Source organism: Nomascus leucogenys, unplaced genomic scaffold (genome assembly GCF_006542625.1).
Source record: "Nomascus leucogenys isolate Asia unplaced genomic scaffold, Asia_NLE_v1 000844F_81089_qpd_obj, whole genome shotgun sequence".
Taxonomy (NCBI): Eukaryota; Metazoa; Chordata; class Mammalia; order Primates; family Hylobatidae; genus Nomascus; species Nomascus leucogenys.
The window spans coordinates 44,024-55,793 of NW_022096220.1; the positions used below are offsets into that span (position 1 = coordinate 44,024).

Genomic DNA, 11,770 nt, shown 5'->3' on the forward strand with positions numbered 1-11,770 from the left:
AGACAGAGGTTGCAGTGAGCCAAGATCGCACCACTGTACTCCAGCCTGGGTGACAGAGACAAACAAACAAAAAAACTAAGATGCTAAGGCTGGGCGGGGTGGCTTATGCCTGTAATCCCAGCACTTTGAGAAGGCTGAGGCAGGAGAATAGCTTGAGCCCAAGACTTTGAGACCAGCCTGGGCAACATCTTGAGACCCTGTCTCTACCAAAAAACAAAAACAAAACAATAAAATGAAGATGCCAACCCCCATCCAAGAGATTCCAATTTAAGTGTTCTAGAGTGGTGCTTGGGCATCAGCACTTTTTTTTTTTTTTTTTTTTTTTGAGACGGAGTCTTGCCCTGTCATCCTGGCTGGAGTGCAATGGAGCGATCTTGGCTCACTGCAAGCTCTGCCTCTCAGGTTCAAGTGATTCTCTTGCCTCAGCCTCCCGAGTAGCTGGGATTACAGGTGCCTGCCACCATGCCCAGCTAATTTTTGTATTTTTAGTAGAGACGGGGTTTCACTGTGTTGGCCAGGCTGGTCTCGAACTCCTGACCTCGTGATCTGCCCGCCTCGGCCTCCCGAAGTGCTGGGATTACAAGCGTGAGACACTGCACCTGGCCTGGCATCAGCATTTTTAAAGCTTTCCATGTGATTCTTGCGTGCAGCTGTATTGAGACTGTCTGCATCTAAGGCCTTGATAGTCAGAGTGTGGTCCATGGGAAGCTTGACGGAAATGCTGGATCTCAGCGCCCTCCTCCCAGTTTGCTGAATCAGAATTTACAGTTCACCAAGACGCCCCGGTGATTCAGCCGCACACAGTTCCAGAAGCCCTGAGCTAGTTCGTACAGGGTTCTTTACCCATGCTCATGTCCCTGGCCTGAATCACAGCGTGTTTGACTTGCTCAAGTTGTAGCCGTGGCTCTCAATGTTTTGACTGTGACCTACAGAAAGAAATGGACTTTACAACGATGAAACAAGAACGCCACAGAAACAATGCCTTCACCACCTGGGGTGCACTCTGCACTCTCATCCATTCAGCAGGTAGTTTTGGCACCTGCTTTGTGCCAGGCCTCGTTCTAGCTGCTGTGTCTAGAAGAAATCCCTGGTTGTTGGGAGGTTTCTATTCTAGGAGGAGGGCAAGGGGGTCAGAAAGTTAAAAGTAAACCATGTATATAAAGGGCGTGCTAAAAGATATTTATTAAAATCTTTTTTAAAATTACATATTTAGGGTGGGGTTCTGGGGTGCCGATTATGTTCCGTTTCTTGATCTGGGTGCTGGGTGTATTACCTGCAAGAATGCAAGCTTTCGGCACTTCTCTGGAGGTATGCTGTATGTCAATAAAAAGTTCAAAAATTACATTCTGATATTTTCTTTCTTTCTTTCTTTCTTTTTTTTTTTTTTTTGGAGAGACAGAGTCTTGCTCTGTTGCCCAGTCTGGAGTGCAGTGGCGTGATCTCAGCTCCCTGCAACCTCTGCCTCTCAGGTTCAAGCGATTGTCCTGTCTCAGCCTCCCGAGTAGCTGGGATTACAGGCGTGCACCACCATGCCCGGCTAATTTTGTATTTTTAGTAAAGACGGGGTTTCACCATGTTGGTCAGGCTGGTCTCTAACTCTTGACCTCAGGTGATCCACCTGCCTCGGCCTCCCAAAGTGCTGGGATTACAGGTGTGAGCCACCGCGCCCGGCCAAACATTCTCATATTTTCTATTCTATTATTATCCTCTTTCATAAAACAAAAAAATAGTCATTCAAAATCAACCATATTCAGTTTACCTCCCTCTAAAAGGTTGCAACAGTAGTTTTAAAAACTGCTTTATTTAAAAACAAGGTGTACGCAGTGGCTCACGCCTGTAATCCTAGCACTTTGGGAGGCTGAGATGAGTGGATTGCTTGAGGCCCGGAGTTCAAAACCAGCCTGGCTAACATGACGAAACCCTGTCTCTACTAAAAATACAAAAAATTAGCTGGGCGTGGTGGCGGGTGTCTGTAATCCCAACTATTAGGGAGGCAAAGGCAGGAGAATCGCTTGAACCCGGGAGGCAGAGGTTGCAGTGAGCTGAGATTGCACCACTGCACTCCAGCCTGGGCAACGAGCACGAAACTCCATCTCAAAAAGATAAAAAAATAAAAACAAACTAGAAGCCCAATCCCTCAGCAGCACCCACCCACTCTTGGCTTAGCAGCTGCCTGCAGGTGTGAGCCAGGTGGCCCATTCCCCAGCAATGGCCTTCCTTGCCCTCTTGCTTACCTCACAGTGCAAAACAGCTCATGACGGAGACTCTTAAGGGCACCACCCAGAGCCTCCCTCTGGCAGCCTGGCCCACCTCCGCTCCCAGCTAGACCCGACAAGCCCTTCTCCTTGCCGAGTCATTCTGCTGTGGGCAGCTCTCCTAAAGTTCCAGACGTAGGAGGAGACTGGCTCAGGCACGTTAATTGGAGGGTTGGGTTATCCCTGCGGCCACCTCCCAAGTCCCTGAGACTCACTGTTTTTAGTCTGGGGCTCCTTCCTCATGTCAGCTCTCTGGTGGCAGAGCAGTCTCCCTCGGTGTCTCTCTGGCCACCACGATCAGTGTCACGGACACATCCCAGCATAGCCCCAGTTCTCAACCCCATGGTGGGGACCGTCCAGGAGTTGGTGAGGAACAGGGTAGGAGGGAGGAAGGGAGCAGCAGACCTCACTCTTTCCTTTGAACCTAAAGCTCCAGATAACCCTACACTAGAGGTGCATACAGGGAGTGGCGCTGGCTTCTTGAGAGAAACTAGAGAGATGGGGGGCTGGGGAAATTGGGGGCTGGGCAGCCCTAGGAGCAGGACCAACCAGGATGGAGGCGCTTTGACCCCTAGCTTTGTTTGATTTGGAGCTTGATTTACTGGAGGGGAAGTTTGCTCTAAATCAGTTGTTTGCATCTATTGACCAATAAAATCTAGTTAGTCCTGATGCTTCCTGAAGCAGGGCCCCTGGATTTGGTGTTGCTTTTTTGTACCTCAGATTTTTTTTTTTTTTTTTTTTTTTGAGACAAGGTCTGGCTCTATTGCCCAGGCAGGAGTGCAGTGGTGTATCTCTACTCAGTGCAACCTCCACCTCCCAGGCTTAAGCGATCCTCCCACCTCGGCCTCCCGAATAGCTGGGATTACAGGTGCGTGCCACCATGCTCTGCTAATTTTTGTGTTTTTTTTTTTTTTTTTTTGTAGAGACAGGGTTTTGCCATGTTGCCCAGGCTGGTCCTGAACTTGGGAGCTCAAATGATTTGCCCTCTCAGCCTCCAAAGTGCTGTGATTACAGGCATGAGTCACCACATTCGGTCTGTGCCTTAGACTTTAGAGTGGGAAAACTGGATTTGAATCCTGGCTTCAGTACTACCAGCTGTATGGCGCTGAACAAGTCACTTGGCCATGTAGAACCTCAGTTCTGCCACGTGTAAAATGGGGATATTATGTGTCTCCTTGGGTTGTTGTGGGGTTGGATGAGAAGAATGCGAAGTGCAGGGCCTTGCACAGTTGGGCTCTGTGAGTCTTAGCAATGGCCATGACTGAGGCAGCGTGAGGGAGACTGGGAGAAAACCTCCTGTTTCCTTCTCCCAAATCTGTTGTCTTCCCCACTTTCTTCCCTGAAGCCGGGCGACAGGGGGGTGTTCCTGGCCCAGCCTCCTGGCTCCCTGGGTAAGGGCTGCCATTACTTGCAGTGTTAGACAATTTAGTAGAAAGTTGCCCCGCCCACCTCACAGGCAAGGCACCGCCACCCAAACCCACCCAGCCTGGGCCTCGTGTAGGTTTCCGGAAGCCACCCCTTTCTCATTGCCCTACTGCGCTCTGGCCAAGGCCCCGGGGCCCACTGCTGGACAGTGTGAGTGCAGAGAGACCAGCCCTACGCAGTACGTAGATCTTGCCATCTACCGCGAATTGTTTTGTTATTACACCCATTTTCTAGGTGAGGGACAGTAACAAGGGCTGAGTGGCCCTGAGTCCTTGGGCTCCAAGCGCCCGCTGCCCACTCCGTTTGGGCTGGGACATGGGTCTGTGGGCTGGGAACTGGGCCTGCAGGATGCCCCGCCGCTGGGAATCAGAGCGCTGGGTTTTCTCCCTCTGGGGTGGGGCGGGGGGTGGGGCAGGGAGGAGACGGCTCAAGTGCAGGAATGATGAAGGTCCGCTTGTCTGGGGCTGTTTCTGCCCAAGTCCTCATCAGGAATTGTCAGGCCTGAGACAAACCCTCCCTCCTTCAGGAGTCCTCCGTTGGCCCCGGGGAAAGAGAGGTGATGGTCCGAGTTTCTGGGCCTTTGGGGTGCCACGGTGAGATTAGGACTAGAACCCCAGCCTCACTGGCGTGACCCCAGAAACCTTCCAGTCCAACCTCCTCACTTCAACTGAGGTTGAAGCAACTGAGACCGGGTGGAAGTGACTTTTACACTCGCACAGTGCAACGGTAGCTACTCGGCATGAGAGACTCGTTCCGGCGCTCCTCCACAGCGCCCCTCAACTCGGCGGTTACTTCTTCACCCTGGGCGCCACCGTTCCTGGGCACCGCAGGACGGCGCAGGCCGGGCCTGGGGGAGTGGGGGAAAGCGGGGTAGGGCCCCGGAGGCTGGGGGAGGAGCGGGGGAGGAGCGATGAGCCGGGCCCTTTAAGAGGGCGGGCCGACCCCCCGCCTCCCAACCCGGGGCGACGCAGGCGCAGGCGCAGGCGGGTTCGGAGCGCTCGGCAGGAGGGACAGCGGGCGGGCGCTCACCTGCGGGGGCCGGCGCGGGGCGGGGGCCCGGCGGGCCGACGTTGACGCCCGGAGGCGAGGGCGGGGAGGCGGGCGCGGGCCTCGGGGGCGGCCCGGGGCGGGGAGGGGGGGAGGGCCGGGGGCGGGGGGCGGGCGGTGTGAGCGGGCGCCGAGGGCAGCACCATCTGGAGGGGTGGGAGCGCGCGGCCTCTGGGGGGCAAGCGAGTGCGCTGGGCCGAGTCGGTCGGGGGCCCCCGGCGGGGCGCGCAGGAGGAGCGCGGCGGGCTGAGCCCTGCGCTGCCGGAGCAGCAACCGCAGCGCGTAGGGGTTCTCAGCTGGGGCCCGCAGCAGCTCCGCGGGCTGAAGCACGGCGTGGAGGAGCGGGCCGGGGTGGGCCCGGCGGTGCAGGAGGAGGGCGGGGTGGGCCCGGGGCTGCAGGAGCGCGGCGGCCGCGGCCACGAGCCCAGCCGGGGGGTGGTGTGGGGGCCGCCGGACGGCGCGGAGTGGGGGCGCCCGCTGCGGTGGACTGGCTCGGCGGGCTGGCCTGTGGCGCAGGAGGAGGGGCTGGGGCCCCGCGGGCAGCACCAGGAGAAGGGGGGAGGCAGCCCCGCAGTGCAGGAGCGCGGCGAGGCCCGGGCCGGGGTGCAGGAGCGCGGGGAGGGGAGCCCGCGGAGGCTGCTGCAGCAGCCCGAGCCGGCGTCCGAGTCCGGGGAAGGCCCCCGCGAGCGCAGGGAGGGGCCAGAAAGTTCCGGTGAACTGGGGGAGCGGCCGTGGGAGAGCGTCGGGCGGGAGGCGGTGGTCCTGGGAGCGGCCCCGGCGCCCCGAAGCCGCCCCGAGCTGGTGGGGAGGGCCCGGCCGGTGGGGCCCCGGGGGCCTGCGGGGGAGGGGCGCCTGGGGGTGCAAGAGGCGAATTGGCTGCCCGGGGTGCAGGAGGGACAGGTGGTGCGGGCTGTCCAGGAAACCTACCTGAACGGGAAGGAGCCCCAGGAGGGAGAGGGACCTGGCGAAGGGCTCAGGCCCCGGAGGCGCCGGCGGAGGAGGAGGTGGTGACTGGCAGGCCGCCGCCCGGGCCCCACCGTCCCTCCGGGGCTGAAGGGAACGCAGGATGTAGGGGCGTGGGGAGTCGGGCGCAGAAGACTGCGGGGAACCGGTGAGCTCTGGGAGCTACTGCCTGAGGGCAGGCCGCGGCCCGCGGGAACCTCTTCTATCTCAGCCTGGGCGTCGCTGAAGCTGTGTCTGCGGGGAGGCAGCGGAAGGCAGCAGGTAAGGAAGCCCAGTCCTGTTAGCTGGAGTTGGTGTGCTTGGAAGCGAGAGGCTGCAGGTCCCTGGCGAGAGGGTAGTCTCCACACTGCCCTCGTTCTCTCGGCCTTTTCATCCCTGGAGGGAGGAAGCAGTGCAGTTTTCAGCTGCAAGGCAGGACCTCTCTCCTCCCAGTACTGTGTATGGTAATTGGAGTGATAGGGCATCTTAGAGTCTAGGCAGCAGGCCGGACGTCTGGGTGGCTGCCAGGTCTGTGCAGAGGGAAGAGAGGGGTAGCCCCAGGGAGGAGCTGCAGGACGGTCACCCCTCCACCTGCCCTCCGATGGCAGTAGGGGTGCCTCCATGCCATATGCTCTGCATGGTGCAGTCAACACACGAATCCTCAAAACACGTTCCACAGAAGGGAAGAGGGCAGCGTGGGATTAACAGAACCTTATCTTGTAGCCCTGTTGGTCACGTGAGCTGAGATGTGAGTGTGACAGCTAGTGGCTTGGGTACGGCACGAGCCTGACCCGCTCCTGCCACGCCGTCCTGTCACAGCTGATTTACCCTGAGGGCCCAGAGCCAAGGATGATTAGTGGGCGGAAGGAGGGAGAGCAACTGGTGAGCCCTCCCGTCTCTGAGTGGGACTTCACGACCCCAGCGTGAGAGGGGCGGGAGAGGAGGGTGCACCTGCACCCCAGGGCTCTGGGCTGCCTCTGTGGCCCCACCCTGGGGAGGTTTGCAGATGGGCCGCTGTGGTATCATGGGCTCTGCACCTGTCAGGACGGGAGCTCCTAGCGCAGTCTAGAGGTAGGGCTTGTAGGGGCCAAGGGTGGGGGCTGTATTTGGCTTGTTGACTCCCTCGTGGCCTCGTGCCCCCGGGGGGGCTTGGCGGGCTGCTTGTGGGCCTTACTCTCCTAGAGCTGTTCGCCTCTTACCTGGCACTGTCAGGTTCTTGCTTCCCCTGCCCCTGGGTGGAGATGGGTGCAGGGTTGCTGCTTGCCCAGGGCCTGAGCTAGAGGACCCTCTCTGCCCCAGCCCGAGGTGTGGCTCTGAGTCAGATGGTCCCAGGCCCCTGTCCCGAACCAGACTGGGTGCTCTCCTGTGGGGGCAGAGGGAGTGGTGCTGGAGGTAGCAGCTGCTGGAGGAGCCGGTTAGCCTGCTCCTCATACAAACTCAAACCCGCCTGTCAGCTTCGTCCCATGCCTGTCGCGCTGCCACCCAAACACTCATGCACCGGAAGTTCAGCTGCTGTGCCCACGGTGCCTGACGCTTCTGGAATGGCCAGAGTGGCTGTCACTGTCTGGCTTCAGTGGAGAGAACTGTTTTAAACACATACACGCAGTCTTCACCTACTTAGGTCGGCGTTTTTGAACTTGTGGTAGATGAATGGGAGAAAGGCCTTGGCATCACACAGATTGCTTTTGGTCTGGTTACATCGCTTACGAGCTGTGTAACTTCCTTGGGCAACATAATGTCTTTAGGTTTCAGTTTCCTGGTGTCTGCAGTGGGCCAGGGCTTCCCCTGCAGTGTCGTGAGTGAAGAAACCTCAGGCCCTTTGGAGCCTGGTGCCCACCTCCCCGGAGCCCCGGCAGACATCGGGGAGGAAGTGCAGACTGTTCCCTCTGGCCCCTGAGCCCGAGATTAGGCCCCACCTTGTGCTTCGTCTAGAAGATGCAGTTTCTTTTTGTTTGTTTGTTTTAAATAACAGTTTCATTGAGATATAATGACGTATGGTAAACTGAGCATATTTAAAACATACAACTTAATAAGTTGTGGCCTATGTATATACCTGTGAAACCACCCCACCCTCGAGATAGTGAACATCCCCCTTATTCCCCTGTCCCCAAAAGTTTTCTTGTGGAACCCCTCCATTCCCCGCTCCTCTGCCATCCCCTACCCCAGGTAACAGGCTGGTCTACTTTCTGTCACTGTATCTGAGTTTGCAGCATTTACTGTAAACAGAATCGCGTCTTTCATTCAACAGAAGTATTTTGGAGTTTGTCCACGTGGCTGTACCTATCAACAGTCATTGCAGACGTGTGCCAAAGTCTGTTTATCCATTAACCTGTTGATGGGTTTTCCGAGAAAGCTGCTGTGAACGTGTTTGTTAGTCTTTGTGTGGATGTGTGCTTTTATTTATCTGAAGTAAATTCCTAGGACTGGATGGCTGGGTCATGTGGTAGGTATACATTTAACTTTTAAGAAACTGCCAGATTGTTTTCCAAAGTGGTTGTACATTTTATGTACTCACCCACTGTGTATCAGAGTTCTGGTTTGTCCACGTCTTTGATATGTCCACATCTCGATGTGGTCAGTCTCTAATTTTAGACATTCTCATATCTGTAGTATCTCATTATGATTTTAATTTGTATTTCCTTAATGACTCATGTTGTTGGGCATCTTCTGTGCTCATTTACCATATGTATGTCTTCGGTGACGTGTCTGTTCAGATTGTTTGCCCACTTTTAATTATGTGGGGTTTTTTCATGTTGAGTTCTGAAGAGTTCTTGATATATTGTGGATATAAGACTTTTATCAGGCATGTGATTTACAAATCTTTTCTTCCAGCATGTGGCTTTGTATTTTGATCCCTTAACAATGTCTTCTAAAAAAATTCTCACGATCAGTAGTGCAAAATGGTGTGTTTTTGAAGAGAAGTTTTAAATTTTGATTAATTTACTAATTTGTTACTTTGTGTATTGCATTTTTGATGTCATGTCCAAGAAATCTTTGCCTGACCCAATGTCCCAACAGTTTTGCCCTGTGTTTTGTTGTAGACATTTTATAGTTTGGGGCTTTACATTGAGATCTAGGATTCACTTGGGGTTAATTTTTGTATGTGGTGCAAGGTATGAATCAATGTCCCGTTTTTTTGCATGTAGAGATCTAATTGATCTAGTAGCACAATTTATTAAAAAGATGTATCTCTCTACTGAGTTGCCTTTGAATCTTTGTCAAAAATCAATTGCTGGCAGGGCACGGTGGCTCACGCCTCTAATCCCAGCGCTTTGGGAGGCTGAGGTGGGCAGATCAAGAGGTCAGGAGTTCAAGGCCAATCTGGTGAACATAGTGGAACCCTGTCTCTACTAAAAAATACAAAAAATTAGCCAGGTGTGGCGGGCACCTGTAATCCCAGCTGCTTGGGAGGCTGAGTCAGGAGAATCGCATGAACCCGGGAGGCGGAGGTTGCAGTGAGCCGAGGTTGCGCCACTGCACTCCAGCCCGGGCGACAGTGTGAGACTCCATCTCAAAAAGAAAAACAAAAAAAATCAGTTGTTTGTGTGTGTCTAATTCTGGATTCTGTTTTGTTCCATTGATCTATTTGTCTATCTGTATCCCAGTATCACACTATTTTGATTACTGTGGGTTTATAAACTATAGTAAGTCTTGAAATCAGGATAAGATCTCAAACTTGGTTTTGTCTTTTCAAAATTGCTTTAGCTATTCTGGGTTCTTTGTACTTCCATATACATTTTAGAATTAGTTTGTCAATTTCTACGAAAAAGCCTGCTGGGATTTTGATTGGGAGTATGATCAATTTGGGGAGAATCGATGGGTTAGCAATATTGAGCCTTCTGACCATGAACAGTGTGTATCTCTGTATTTATCTAGGCTTTGTTTACTGTCTCTCAGCAGTGTTTTGTAGTTTTTGGTATATCAGTCTTTTCCATCTTTTATTGAACATATCCTTAAATAGTACCTATTTTTATGCTGTTGTAAATGATACTGGTTTTTCCTGGTAGTATCGGTTTTTTATTTTTAAAAACTTTTAATTGTGGTAAAATATACATAATATGCTACCATTTTAACCATCTGCAATGGTGGTAAATACATTCGCACTGTTGCACAGCCATCACCAGCATCCATCTCCAGGACTTTTCTCATCTCGTGAAACTGAAACTGCACCTGTTAAACAGTAACTTCCCACTCCCTCCTCTCTCAGCCCCCGAGAACCACCATTTTACCTTCGGACTCTGAATTTGGCTCCTGTAGGTGCCCCATAGAAGGAGAATTTTACAGTATTTGTTCTTTTGTGCCTGGCTTATTTCACCTCGGCGTAGTGTATTCAAGGTTCATTTACATTGCAGCCTATGTCAGAATTTTATTCTTTTTAAAGGGTAAATAATATTCTGTTGTATGAATATACCACTTTTTGTTTATCCATTCACTTGGATTGCTTTCACCTTTTTTTTTTTTTAAGACAGGGTCTCACTCTGTCTCCCAGGCTGGAGAGCAGTGGTGTGATCACGGCTCACTGCAACCTCGACTTCCTGGGCTCAGGTGATCCTCCCACCTCAGCCTCCTGGGTAGCTGGGACTACAGGTGTGCACCACCATGCCTGGCAAATATTTTTTTTTTTTGGAATTTTCTGTAGAGACGGGATTTTGCCATGTTGCCCAGGCTGGTCTCCAACTCCTGGCCTCAAGGGGCTTTCACCTTTTGGCTATTGTCAGTAATGCTGTTATAAGATGGTACCGTTGCTTACACTTTACTTTCCAGTTGTTTGTTGCTAATATATGTAAATACCATTGATTTTTGTATTTTGAGCTTGAATCCTGCAGTCTTGCTAAATTGACTTATTAGTTCTAGTAAGCTTTTTTGTAACTTCCTTTGGAATTTCTACATAGAGCACCATGTCATCTGCTAATAAAGTTTTACTTCTTCCTTTCTGATCTTTATGCCTGTTATTTATTTTTCTTGCCTGATTGCACTGGCTGGATCCTCTGGTATAATGTTGTTGTTGTCGTTTTTGAGATGGAGTTTCACGCTTGTCACCCAGGCTGGAGTGCAGTGGCACAATCTCGGCTCACCGCAACCTCCGCCTCCTGGGTTCAAGCGATTCTCCTGCCTCAGACTCCTGAGTAGCTGGGAGTACAGGCACCTGCCACCACACCCGGCTAATTTTTGTATCCTTGCTAGAGATGGGGTTTTACCATGTTGGCCAGGTTGGTCTCGAACTCCTGACCTCAGGTGACCTGCCTGCCTCGGCCTCCCAAAGTGATGGGATTATGGGGGTGGGCCACTAAGCCCAGCTTCATCTAGTATAATGTTGAATAGAAGAGTAGATACCTGCTTTCTGATCTTCCAGGGAATGCATTTAGTCTCTCACCATTAAGAGTGGTGTTAGCTGGCCCAGCGTGGTGGCTCACGCCTCTAATCCCAATACTTTGGGAGGCCGAGGTGTGCAGATCACGAGGTCAGGAGATTGAGACCATCCTGGCTAACATGGTGAAACCCCATCTCCACTAAAAATACAAAAAATTAGCTGGGTGCGGTGGCAGGTGCATGTATTCCCAGCTACTGGGGAGGCTGAGGTGGGAGAATTGCTTGAACCTGGGAGGTGGAGGTTGCAGTGAGCCGAGATCGAGCCACTGCAATCGACTCTGTCTCAAAAAAAAAAAAAAAAAAAAAAAAAAAAAAAGGTGGTCTTAGCTGGCCAGGTGCGGTGGCTCACGCCTGTAATCCCAGTACTTTGGGAGGCCAAGGTGGGTGGATCACCTGAGGTCACGAGTTCAAGACCAGCCTGGGCAACATGGTGAAACCTTGTCTCTACCCAAAATACAAAAATTAGCTGGGTGTGGTGGTATGCTCATGTAATCCCAGCTACTTGGGAGGCCGAGGCACAAGAATCACTTGAACCCAGGAGGTGGAGGTTGCAGTGGGCCGAGATCGTGCCACTGCACTCCAGTCTGGGCAACAGAGTGGAACTGTCTCACAAGACAAAACAAAACAAAAAAAGTAGTATTAGCTATAGGTTTTTCATATCTGACCTTTACCAGGTTGCAAAAAGCTCCCTTTTATTCCTACTTTGCTGAGAGGTGTTTTTTGTTTTTTGT

The 11,770-nt window shown here is 52.7% G+C and overlaps 1 long non-coding RNA gene across 1 annotated transcript; it reads right to left on the reverse strand.

The window, feature by feature from the left end:
* Nucleotides 1-1,158: 1,158 nt before the first annotated feature.
* On the reverse strand, nucleotides 1,159-2,442 carry LOC115833856. The gene is made up of 2 exons (XR_004029098.1): nucleotides 2,235-2,442; nucleotides 1,159-1,313 (listed from the first exon to the last, which is right to left on the reverse strand). It is a non-coding gene; the product is annotated as an uncharacterized LOC115833856 (long non-coding RNA).
* Between the last annotated feature and the right edge of the window lie 9,328 nt (nucleotides 2,443-11,770).